A 12767-nucleotide genomic window follows, 5' to 3' on the forward strand; every position below is an offset into this window, starting at 1 on the left:
TTTCAATTATCTTTATATACAGAAGATCAGTTTAGCATATATTAAGTAAAGATTTCAACAGTTTGCACCCACACATTTTTTAAATATTTTGGAATACTTTGAAAGAATTGCATTAATTTTCTTAAAATGTTTTTATAGAATTCAGTTGTAAGGCCCGTATGCCCTGGATTTCTCTTTGGTGGTAGACTTGTAATAACTGTTTCAATCTCATTACTTGTTGTGAGTCTGCTTAGATTTTCTATGTCTTCTTCATTTACTCTTGGTAGTTTGTATGTGTCCAGGAATTTATCTATTTCTTTCAGGCTTTCCAATTGGCTAGCATATAGTTTCCCATGATATTTTCTTATGAACTTTTGTATTTCTTTGGTACTGGTTGTAATGTCTCCTTTTGCATTTCTAATTGCATTTATTTGATTTTTCTCCCTTTGTTATTTTGGCTAAAAATTGTCTATTTTGTTGATCTTTTTTTAAAAAAAAAAACTCAGCTTACTTTTTATTGTCTTTTGTATTTTTTTAGTCTCAATTTCATTTATTTTTGTTGTGACCCTTCTCACTTCTTGTCTCCTGCGAATGTTGTGGTTAGTTTGTTCATGCTTTTCTAAGTCTTTGAGATGTATTGTTAGATTCTTTACTTGAGATCTTTCTATTTTTAAAAAGCTATTTATTTATCTATTATTTATTTGAAATGCAGAGCATCAGAGATAAAAAGAGACACACATACACATACACAGGGAAAAGAGAGAGAGAGAGAGAGAGAGAGAGAAATCTTCCATCAGCTGGTACACTTTCTAAGTGTGCACAACTGCTTTGGCTGGACCTAGCCAAATCCAGGAGCCAGGAACTCCATCCAAGTCCCCCACATGGGTGGCAGGGGTTCAAACACTTCAACCAAGATCCACTCTTTTCCAAGGTACATTATTCGGGGGTTGGATTGGAAGCAGAGCTGGTGACTCTGCACCAGCACTCCCATGATTTTATTGCAGGTGTTTCAAGTAGCAGCTTAACCTGCTATACTACAATTCTGGCACAACATATTTTTAACATATGCACATACTGCTATAAACGTCCCTCTTAATGTTGCTTTTACTGTCCCACATTTTGATATTTGTGGCTTCCTTTTAGTGTCCCATAAGATAAATTTTCTTTTTAATTTCAGCAATGATTCCTTGGTTATTGAGGAGCATGTTCAATTTCTATGTGTTTTAAAATTTTCTTTTTCCATTTATCTTTAATCTTATTCCTTTATGATCTGACTAATGAGACTCGATTTGTGGCTTAATATATATCATCTGTACTAGAAAATCTGATACTGCTGATGAGAAGAATGTGTATTACATAGCTGTGAAATACAATGTTTTCTAAACATTTATTATGTCCATTTGCTCTATAATATTATTCATCCATGTGTAATTTCTATTTCATACCTCATCATTGACTATAGTAGAGTGTTAAAGTATCCCACTATTATTGTATTGAGGTTTATTTCTCACTTAGAACGAATGATATTTGCTTTGTATATTTGAGTGGTTTTGTGTTTGGTGCATATATATTTATGATTATTATATCATCTTGCTGAATTGATTCCGTTATCAGTATATAAAATTCTTCTTTGTCTCTTTTTATTATTTTTGATTTAACATCTATTTTATATGGTATGAGTGTAGGTACTCCTGTTCATTTTTGATTGCTATTTGCATAACAAATACTTTTGCAGCCTTTCACTTTCAGTCTGTGTGTTTCTTTACCTGTGAGTTGAGTTTCTTATAGCAACATACAGTTGGATCATTTTAAAAATGTATTTGGCAAATCTATACATTTAATCTTATAGGCAGCATATAGTTAGATAATTTTTATCTATTTGGCAAATATATCTATATCTCTTGGCTGATAAATTTAATCCATATACATTAAAAATTAATATTGATAGATACATACTAATTCTTGCCATTTTGTTGGCTATTTACTAATTGCTTTATAGTCTGTATTTTTTTCTTCTCTCTAATTTTACTGTGTTATTTCTTTCAAGATAAGGTTGGAAATTATTATTTTTTTTAATTTGACAGGTAGAGTTATAGACAGTGAGAGAGAGACAGAGAGAAAGGTCTTCCTTTCGTTGGTTCACCCCCCAAATGGCCGCTATGGCAGGCGCACTGTGCTGATCTGAAGCCAGGAGCCAGGTGTTTCCTCCTGGTCTCCTATGCAGGTTCAGGGACCCAAGCACTTGGGCCATCCTCCTCTGCCCTCCCAGGCCACAGCAGAGAGCTGGACTGGAAGAGGAGCAACTGGGACTAAAACCCCGGGGTGCTGGCACCGCAGGCAGAGGATTAGCCAAGTGAGTCACGGCACCGGCCTGGAATTTCTTATATTTCTCTTTTGTGCATCTTCCGTTACTGAATTTTGTACTTATTTCTTTTCACGATGACTCTAATGTAGGACTCTCCAGAATTACTTAAAGGGCTGTTTGGATGGTGATGTACTCTCTTATCTTTTGCTAGTCTGGTAAATTATTCATTTCTCTTTAACTTCCTTTTTTTTTTTTTTTTTTTTTTTTTTTTTTTTTTTTTTTTGACAGAGTGGACAGTGAAAGAGACAGGGAGAAAGGGAGAAAGGTCTTCCTTTTTCTGTTGGTTCACCCTGCAATAGCCACTGCAGCCAGCGCATTGCACTGATCCGAAGCCAGGGGCCAGGTGCTTCTCCTGGTCTCCCAAGAGGGTGCAGGGCCCAAGCACTTGGGCCATCCTCCACTGCACTCCCTGGCCACAGCAGAGAGCTGGCCTGGAAGAGGGGCAACCGGGACAGAATCCGGTGCCCCGGCTGGGACTAGAACCCAGTGTGCCGGCACCGCAGGCAGAGGATTGGCCTAGTGAGCTGCAGTGCCGGCCTCTCCTTCACTTCTAAAAGTTAATTGTGCTGTATATAATATTGGTTGGAAATTGTCTTCTTTCAAGATCTTGAATATATCATCTCATTCTTTCCTGGGTTGTAGTGTGTCTTCAGAGAAGTCTGCTATCACTCTAATGAGTTTTTCTTTATATGTAACTTCTACATTTTTTTCTCATTGTCTTTTAGTATTCTCTCCTTGTCTTTAATTTTTGACATTTTGACTATAATATTCCTTGAACAAAATATCTTTTGGTTAAATCTAGCTAGGGTCTTTTTAGGTTGCCTGCATCTGGATGTCCAGATCTCTTTTAAGACTTGGTAAGAAGGACAGGCGCTGTGGCTCAATAGGTTAATTCTCCGCCTTGTGGCGCCAGCACACTGGGTTCTAGTCCTGGTCGGGGTGCTGGATTCTGCCCCGGTTGCCCCTCTTCCAGGCCAGCTCTCTGCTGTGGCCCGGGAGTGCAGTTGAGGATGGCCTAAGTGCTTGGGCCCTGCACCCCATGGGAGACCAGGAGAAGCACCTGGCTCCTGCCTTCGAATCAGTGTGGTGCGCCAGCCATGGCAGCCATTGGAGAGTGAACCAATGGCAAAGGAAGACATTTCTCTCTGTCTCTCTCTCACTGTCCACTCTGCCTGTAAAAAAAAAAAAAAAAAAAAAAAAAAAAAAAAAAAAAAAAAAAAAGACTTGGTAAGTTTTCAATTATTCTGTGATTTGGTAGGTTCTTGATACCTTTTTCAACTACTACTTATTCAGTTATGTCTATATTATAAATGTTCATTTGTTTAATGCTATACCATATATCTCATTGATTTTCTTTCTTTATTTTTTGTCTGCCTGAGTAATTTAAAAATTCTTTTCCTCCAGATCTAAAATTCTTAATTTGGAATATTTAATTCTTGAACATCTCAGTTGTATTTTGTGATTTCATTGATTACAGTTTTCAACTCCCAAGTCCTTGATTATATTTAATGATTTCTTTGTTAAGTTTCTCACTCACATCTTGAATTGTTTTCTAAATTTCTTTGAATTGTCTATCTGTATTCTCTTTGATCTCATTGAGTTTCCTTAGAATCATAAGTTTAGTTCTTTTTCAGGCATTCTGTAGATTTCCTTCCAAACAAATGCATTTCTGGGGAACTCTTGTGTTGTTTTGGAAGTGTCCTGCTTCATCAATTCTTAATGTTTCCTTTGTCGCTACATTGATATCTGTATGTCTAGTATAGCAATTTCTTCTTCTGGATAGAGTATATTTTGTTGGAAAATAATTTTTATTGTTAAGAACTATGGGTATTCCACTTGATAGTTGCCTTGGATTTGATTCAATACCAGCCCAGAAGTGTAACCTCTGAGTGATTTTGTCAGTTGTCATCAAAATCAGCAGCATCTCTGAGTTTCAAAGTTGTCTAGTCTGCACCAGGGTGTAGAGGTAGTACAATGACTTTGAAATTGATGTCAGCCAGCGCCACAGCTCACTTGGCTAATCCTCCACCTGAAGCACCAGTACTTCCGGTTCTAGTCCCGGTTGGAGCACTGGATTCTGTCCCGGTTGTATCTCTTCCTGTCCAGCTCTCTGCTGTGGCCTGGGAAGGCAGTGGAGGATGGCCCAAGTGCTTGGGCCCTGCACCTGCATGGGAGACCAGAAAGAAGCATCTGGCTCCTGGCTTCAGATTGGCACAGCACACGGGCTGTAGCAGCCATTTGGGGAGTGAACCAATGGAAGGAAGACCTTTCTCAATGTTTCTCTCTCTCTCATTGTCTAACTCTGCCTGTCAAAAAAATTATGTGGACTTGTAAAGGTGTTTTTCTTCAGATCCAACAGAATCTGATGGCAGTCACACTAAGGTTTGTGAGTCATAGCCACATTCTTCGTGCTATGGGATGTGGTGGGGAGGGCTATCCCACTGACCCAGCAGGTAGGCCTGAGTAATGTCGGAGCTTCAGGCACACATAGCTGTTGTCCTAGAACTGTGTGATGTCTATGGTATCTTCCCCAGATTTTGGTGGGTATGAGTCATGTTGGGACTTATAGCACCAAAAGCCCTGGTTCCAGGCTGGAGAATGTTCATAAGACCTTGTTGCAGTCCTACAAAATGAATATAAGATATTCTGGGGATTATGTATTGGAAAGTAAGAACCTGGAGCAGGAAAATGTTGGCATTGTCTTTCTGAGTTTTGCAAGGTGAGTTCTCATGAGGGATATTGTATTAAAATTTGCAGTCCCAGAGCTGCAGGGCAGGAACTGGGTTACCTCCAGCTCCTACTGGGCAAACATAGGTTAAGCTCAAAATTCTGCAATGTCAATAATGAGCTTGCAACAGATAAGTGGAGATGGAGCCTTCCACAGGTCTCACAGGGCAAGTACAGGTGTTCTCAGGACTTACAGAGCCAGTATCCAGAGTACCAGATCTTCACAATGTAGTGAAAAATCTTAACCGGTCTCATATTTCCCAGGTAAGTTAATTCATTGATTGCATACTGGCAAGCATAGTTAAGAAATAATGGAATACAGATAGGATCCTCCCCAGGTCCCTTGAAGAGAACTCAAGTGACATTGCTGAACATATCTCCAATAGACTTAGTCTCAAAGCTGCTGGGCTTGGATAGTACCTTTCCCAGAAGCCAAAGGTTGACCACAGGTTATAGCATGTGGAAGCCTGGATCAGGGAAACGAAGACAGGGCCTTCTACATGTTCCTGGTACTTATGGAAAAACAGTCAGAGATTCAGAGCTGCAGGATTCAATGAGTTCCCTACTCAATTCTTATAGGGTTAGTAGCAGTTACACTGGGGACTGCAGACTTGCAGGCAACAGCCTATGGCAGTGGAATGCAGATGGGGCTGTTCAAGTCCCACATATGAGTACAAGTTACTCCAGGGATTTTAGAACCAACAGCCATAGTCCCAGAGCTGCAGGACACATAAGGTACATCCCCTAGTTCCTACTGGGCATGTAATAGTGATGCTGGGGCTTGTGCCCTAGCTGCCCAACACCCTACGCTACAAGAGGCAAATTAAAGCATTCTCAATACAGTCTTCAAGGTTTGTGAATGGTCCAGTGCTGGCATAAAGCCCCAAGAACCACATGGGAACTTCCCTAGATCACCTAGTGAGCAAGCATAGCTGTGAATCTTGTGTCCAAGAATCCTGCAAGTGCAGGATGCCGGGGTCCTGCTCTCTTCCCTGCAAATCACCCCAACTCTGGCTCAGAGGGGTTTCTGGTAGTGATGGGGCTGCTTTACTGTCTTCTAAGAAGACTAGAGGAGGCCACACCATGGTGTAGCAGGTAAAAGCCTCCGCCTGTGGTGCCAGCATTCCATATGGGTGCTGGTTTGAGTCCCGGCTGCTCTACTTCCTATCCAACTCTCTGCTATGGCTTTGGAAAGCAGTGGAATATGGCCCAAGTCCTTGGCTCCCTCCACCTGCATGGGAGACTTGGAAGAAGCTCCTGGCTCCTAGCTTTGGCTCAGCCCAGCCCTGGCCACTGTGGCCATTTGGGAAATGAATCAGTGGATGAAAGACTTCTCACTCTCTCTCCCTCTGCCTCTCTGTAACTCTTACTTTCAAATCAATAAATAATTCTTTAAAAAAAGAAGAGTCCAGCAGCTATTGTATCACAAAAACTCGGGTCTGAAGTTTTGGGGTTGTAGGGAGGTGATATGAGTTATTTTCTTGGCACAAAGGGTTTCTAGGATCCTGATCACTTTTCTAGATTAGGTTTGAAGCCAGTGAAGACCATGGAATTCTCTGGTGGTAGAGCTGCTTGTCTCAGCAATGGCAGTGATCACTGAAATGTCTGCTTACTTTTTCCCACCAAGACGATGTCACCCTGGCCAGGGATCCAGGGTAGTAGCTGTGGTGTGCTTTACCCTATATCTTTATCTGCTGTCTTTAGCAGTCTCTGTGGTGTTTAGAGTTTCTGTCACTTTGGTTTTGGTTAGTCAGACTTCTGGAAGCATGGTTCTTCCTTTGTTATTCTTGTTCTCCTCTTTGGCACAAACAAGTACAGGGCCTCTCTGTTTAGTAATTTTGACTTTGGTTTTGAAAATTCATATTCATGTGATTTTCAATGAGTGTCTTCTTCACTAGCTTCATGGGTAAACAGACCTCATTTTATTATTTTGTTTTAATTTTTTTGACAGCCAGAGTGGACAGTGAGAGAGAAAGACAGAGAGAAAGGTCTTCCTTTGCCATTGGTTCACCCTCCAATGGCCGACGCGGCCAGCGCACTGCAGCCGGCGCACCGTGCTGATCCGATGGCAGGAGCTAGGTACTTATCCTGGTCTCCCATAGGGTGCAGGGCCCAAGTGCTTGGGCCATCCTCCACTGCACTCCCTGGCCACAGCAGAGAGCTGGCCTGGAAGAAGGGCAACCGGGACAGAATCCGGTGCCCCGACCGGGACTAGAACCTGGTGTGCTGGTGTCACAAGGCGGAGGATTAAAAGTTAAAAAATTAACATAAAAATAACTTCCCTCCCACCCACAACCCTCCCATCTCCTGCTCCCTATCCCATTCCATTCACATCAAGATTCATTTTCAATTATCTTTACATACAGAAGATCAATTTAGTATATATTAAGTAAAGATTTCATCAGTTTGCACCCACACAGAACATAAAGTGTAAAATACTTTTTCAGTACTAGTTATAGCATTAATTCACATTGAACAACACATTAAGGACAGAGATCCTACATGAGGAGTAAGTACACAGTGGCTCCTGTTGTTGACTTAACAAATTGACACTCTTGTTTATGATGTCAGTAATCTCCCTAGGCTGTTGTCATGAGTTGCCAAGTCTATGGAAGCCTTTTGAGTTCACCAGCTCTGATCTTATTTAGACAAAGCCATAGTCAACGTGGAAGTTCTCTCCTCCTTTCAGAGAAAGATACCGCCTTCTTTGATGGCCCATTGTTTCCACTGGGATCTCACTCACAGAGATCTTTCATTTAGGTCTTTTTTCTTTTTTTTTTTTACCAGAGTGTCTTGGCTTTCCATGCCTATAATACTCTCATGGGCTCATCAGCCAGATCCAAATGCCTTAAGGACTGATTCTGAGGCCAGAGTGCTGTTTAGGACATCTGCCATTCTGTGAGTCTGCTGTGTATTCCGCTGCCCATGGTTCTCTCCTTTTTAATTATATCAGTTAGTAATAGCAGACACTAGTCTTGTTTATGTGATCCCTTTGACTCTTAGTCCTTTCATTATGATAAATTGTGAACAGGAATTGAACACTGGGACTAGTGAGATGGCATTGGCACATGCCACCTTGATGGGATTGAATTGGAATACCCTGGCACATTTCTAACTCTACCATTTGGGGCAAGTCTGCTTGAGCTTGTCCCAAACTGTACATCTTCTCCCTCTCTTATTCCCACTCTTATATTTAACAGAGAACACTTCAGTTAAATTTAAATACCTTAGAGTAATTGTGTATTAATTACAGAGTTCAACCAAAAGTATTAAGTAGAACCAAAAAATACTAAAAGGGATAAATTCTTAAATTGTACATCAACAGTCAGGACAAGGGATGATCAAGTCACTGTTTCTCATAGTGTCCATTTCACTTCAACAAATTTCCTTTTTGGTACTCGGTTAGTTGTTGCCAGTCAGGGAGAACATATGGTATTTGTCCCTTTGGGACAGGCTTAATTCACTCAGCATGATGTTTTCCAGATTCCTCCATTTTGTTGCAAATGACCAGGTTTCATTGTTTTTGACTGCTGTATAGTATTCTATAGAGTACATGTCCCATAATTTCTTTATCCAGTCTACTGTTTATGGGCATTTGGGTTGGTTCCAGGTCTTAGCTATTGTGAATTGAGCTGCAATAAACATTAAGGTACAGACAGCTCTTTTATTTGCCAATTTAATTTCCTTTGGGTAAATTCCATGGAGTGGGATGGCTGGTTTGTATGGTAAGGTTATATTCAGGTTTCTGAGGAACTCCAGACTGACTTCCATAGTGGCTTTACCAGTTTGCATTTCCACCAACAGTGGGTTAGTGTCCCTTTTTCCCCACATCCTCGCCAGCATCTGTTGTTGGTAGATTTCTGTATGTGAGCCATTCTAACCGGGGTGAGGTGAAACCTCATTATAGTTTTGATTTGCAGTTCCCTGATTGCTAGTGATCTTGAACATTTTTTCATGTGTCTGTTGGCCCTTTGCATTTCCTCTTTTGAAAAATGTATATTGAGGTCCTTGGCCCATCTCTTAAGTGGGTTGCTTGTTTTGATGTTGTGGAGTTTCTTGATCTCCTTGTAAATTCTGGTTTTCAACCCTTTATCTGTTGCATAGTTTGCAAATATTTTTTCCCATTCTGTCTGTTGCCTCTTCACTTTCCTGACTGTTTCTTTTGTAGTACTGAAACTTCTCAATTTGATGCAATCCCTAATGTTAATTTTGGCTTTGACTACCTGTGCTTCTGGGGTATTTTCCAAGAAGTCTTTGCTGTTACCCATATTGCAGGGTTTTATATTTTAAAATTCATATATAAGTTAAACTGATAGGCTAATGCTGTATCATAAAAAAGCTGGATGAACATTCAATACTTTAAAAGAGTATATGTGATGCGATCTAGCATAAGTTATCATGTGTATATGTGATGCAAACTTTAGCTTGAAAGGATCAAAGGAATTTCAGTGAAGAAAGGAAAACATTTTCAATAAATGGTGCTTGAATAATTGAACATCGACATGCAAAAACAATCAATCTAACCACAGACTTTACACTTCTCAGGAAAATTAACTTGAAATGAAGTATAGACCTGAATGTAAACTGTAATACTATATATAAAATGCTAAATATAGCACAGAAGAAAGTCTAGGACATGGCTTTGTATTTGGTGGACTTTGAAACACACTAACAAAAGTATGATGCATAAAAGAAAAGAGTGATAAATTGGACTTCATCAAAATTAAAATTTTCTCTTTGTGAAAAAATCTAGTTAAGAGAGTAAAAAGAGGAAACCAATGAGCTATGTGAAATTTTTGTAAAAGACATATAAAGAACAGTTATCCAAAATATCCAAAGACTCTTAAAATTCAACAATAAGAAAACCAAAAACACATTTAATAATGAACAAAATGTCTGAACTTATAATTTACCAAAGAATACACACAATGGAAAAACAAGCAAATGAAAAGATGCTGAACATCGTGTTATCAGGGAATTCTATATTACAGCAATAATAACCTATTAGAATGGCTGAAATCCAAAACACTGGCAACACCAAATGCTGGCAAAGATGTGCAACAGCAGAAACTGATTCATGGTTTATGGGAACACAAAATGGTACAGTGAATTTAGAAGACAATTTGGTAGTTTCTTTTAAAGCTACTACACACTCTTACCATATAATATAGCAATTGTGCTCCTTAGCAGTTAACCAAATGAGCTGGAAACTTACATTCATTCAAAAACCTGTCCACAAGTGTTTATAAAGTTTCTTAATAATTCATATAAGCTGAGGGCTGGTGTAGTGGCATAACAAGTTAAGCCTCTGCCTGCTATGCTGGCATCCCATATGAGCGCTGGTTTGAGCCATGGCTACTCCACTTCTGATCTAGCTCCCTCGTAATGAGCTTGGAAATGCAGTGGAGGACAACCCATATGCTTGAGCTCCTGTGTCCACATGGGAGACCAGGGAGAAGCTCCTGGCACCTGGCTACAACAAACCTGTGGATAGAAGACTTTCTCTCTCTCTCTCTCTCTTTCTCTCTTTTTCTGTAAATCTGCTTTTCAAATAAATTAAGTAAATCTTTAAAAAATAATTGTTAAATCAACAACAGGAGTCATTGTGCACTTACTCCCCATGTAGGATCTCTGTCCTTAATGTGTTGTACTATGAGAACTAACAGTAAAACTACTACTCAAACAATACTTTATACTTTGTGTATCTTTGTGGGTGCAAACTGTTGAAATCTTTACTTAGTATATACTAAGTTGATCTTCTGTATATAAAGATAATTAAAAATTAATCTTAATGAAGAATGGGATGGTAGAGGGAGTAGGAGATGGGATGCTTTGTGGGTGGGAGTGTGGTTATGGGGGAAAACCCGCTATAATCCAAAAGTTGTACTTTTGAAATTTGTATTTATTAAATAAAAGTTTTCTAAAAAATAATTTACATAAGTTAGAAACAATCCTTCAACAGTTGAATGAACAAATAAACTGTGATGCCTACATACCACAAAATATTAGTGCTGAATTAAAAAACATAGAGGAAACTTAATGTTTAATGCTAAATAAAAGAAATACTTCTGGAAATTCTACATACTACACAATTCCAGTTATATGGCATCCTGAAAAGAAAGAACTTCAGAGACATTAAATAATCTTGTCAGTGATTTAGAAAGAATGAGGGAAGGATAAAGAGATAAGGCAAAAGGGATTTAAAATGATGAAACCATTCTTTATGATACTGAAATATATCAATTAGTAGTTCAATTGTTACAAATGTATCACACTAATATAAAATATTATTACAGAAAACTCTGGGGGAGTGAGGAGAGTGGGATGGTGAAAGGGAGTATATAGGAACTCTAGTTTCTGATCAAATTTTCTATAAATATAAACTTCTATAAAATAAAGTGAATTAATTTTAAGAATTCATGCTGTGGAAGTTGGTTTAAGGATGAACCTCTTAAAGAAATAAGAACAACTGATTCTATGAAGATTCATTTATGATATTTACTGCTGATGTGTTCTTGGATGAATAATTTCATCACTTTTGTCTCAGTGTTCTATGTTCAAAATAGGAGAATACTACATCTGCTCAGCCTTACCTGGTCAGCACTTGGTACACAGTAAGTTCATTAGATTCTGTGAGATTATGATACATAAAAGCAAATTAAACTGAAGTAGGACAAGAAGGTGATGTGATAGTTGGAGAACTCTTTCATAGCTATGGGATTCTATGACCAGACCATGCAACCCTTGATATCTCCTACACTGCATAGTTGTTAGACCAAACTGTCATCAGATTGACAAGTATTAGTCTGCTGTTCATGATTTTCCTACATAGACAGGTCTATTTATTTTGTCCATGTAATGTATTTACAAAGCCTATTGATTCACCCAATCAATCTATGAAGACCATGAAGTAATAGTACCTGTTGGCATTTATTCAGCACATTTGTTTGTTTTCCAGGTACTGGTCTATGAGCTTTACAACTTGTTTGCCTTTTACATAAACCCTTAAACAGGTACTGTAATTCTTTCCAACAGAAAAAAACCTGAAAATTGAACATGAACAGCCTTATTCTAAAATATGCATGTTTTGACCAAAATGCTGTGTTTCCTACTTTATAATTCATATATTTCATATAGGTGTCCATGTAAGACACTTGATTGGCTTTATGGTGCAACTGACAATAATAATATTAAAGAAATTTACAAAAATTAAGTGGAAAAATCAATATAAATTTTTAGGTATTCTAGATAAATAAAATACAGCATACATGCTATCTTTGACATATACTTAATTAATGCTCAATTATCTTGTTATTGTTTTATCACATCATTATTACTATGTGATAAGCAACATCATAATTTTATCTTTATTACATGAATATATTAAAACACATTATAGAATGCACACAGTATTTAAAAATGTTTTATTGTAACCATTAACAATCTAAACTTTAACAATCTATACTTTACTATAGTAAAATATACTATAAAGTATAAGACTTTTTAAAGATGTATTTATTTATTTGAAAAGCAGTTACAAAGAAGCAGAGGCAGAGAGAGAGCGAGCGAGCTTCTCCATATGCTGATTCACTCCCCAAATGGTTATAATGGCTGGAGTTGGGTCAACCCAAAGCCAAGAGCCAGGAGCCCCTTCTAGTTCTTTCACATGGGTACAGGGTCCTAACAACTTGGGCCA

Source organism: Oryctolagus cuniculus, chromosome 9 (genome assembly GCF_964237555.1).
Source record: "Oryctolagus cuniculus chromosome 9, mOryCun1.1, whole genome shotgun sequence".
NCBI lineage: Eukaryota > Metazoa > Chordata > Mammalia > Lagomorpha > Leporidae > Oryctolagus > Oryctolagus cuniculus.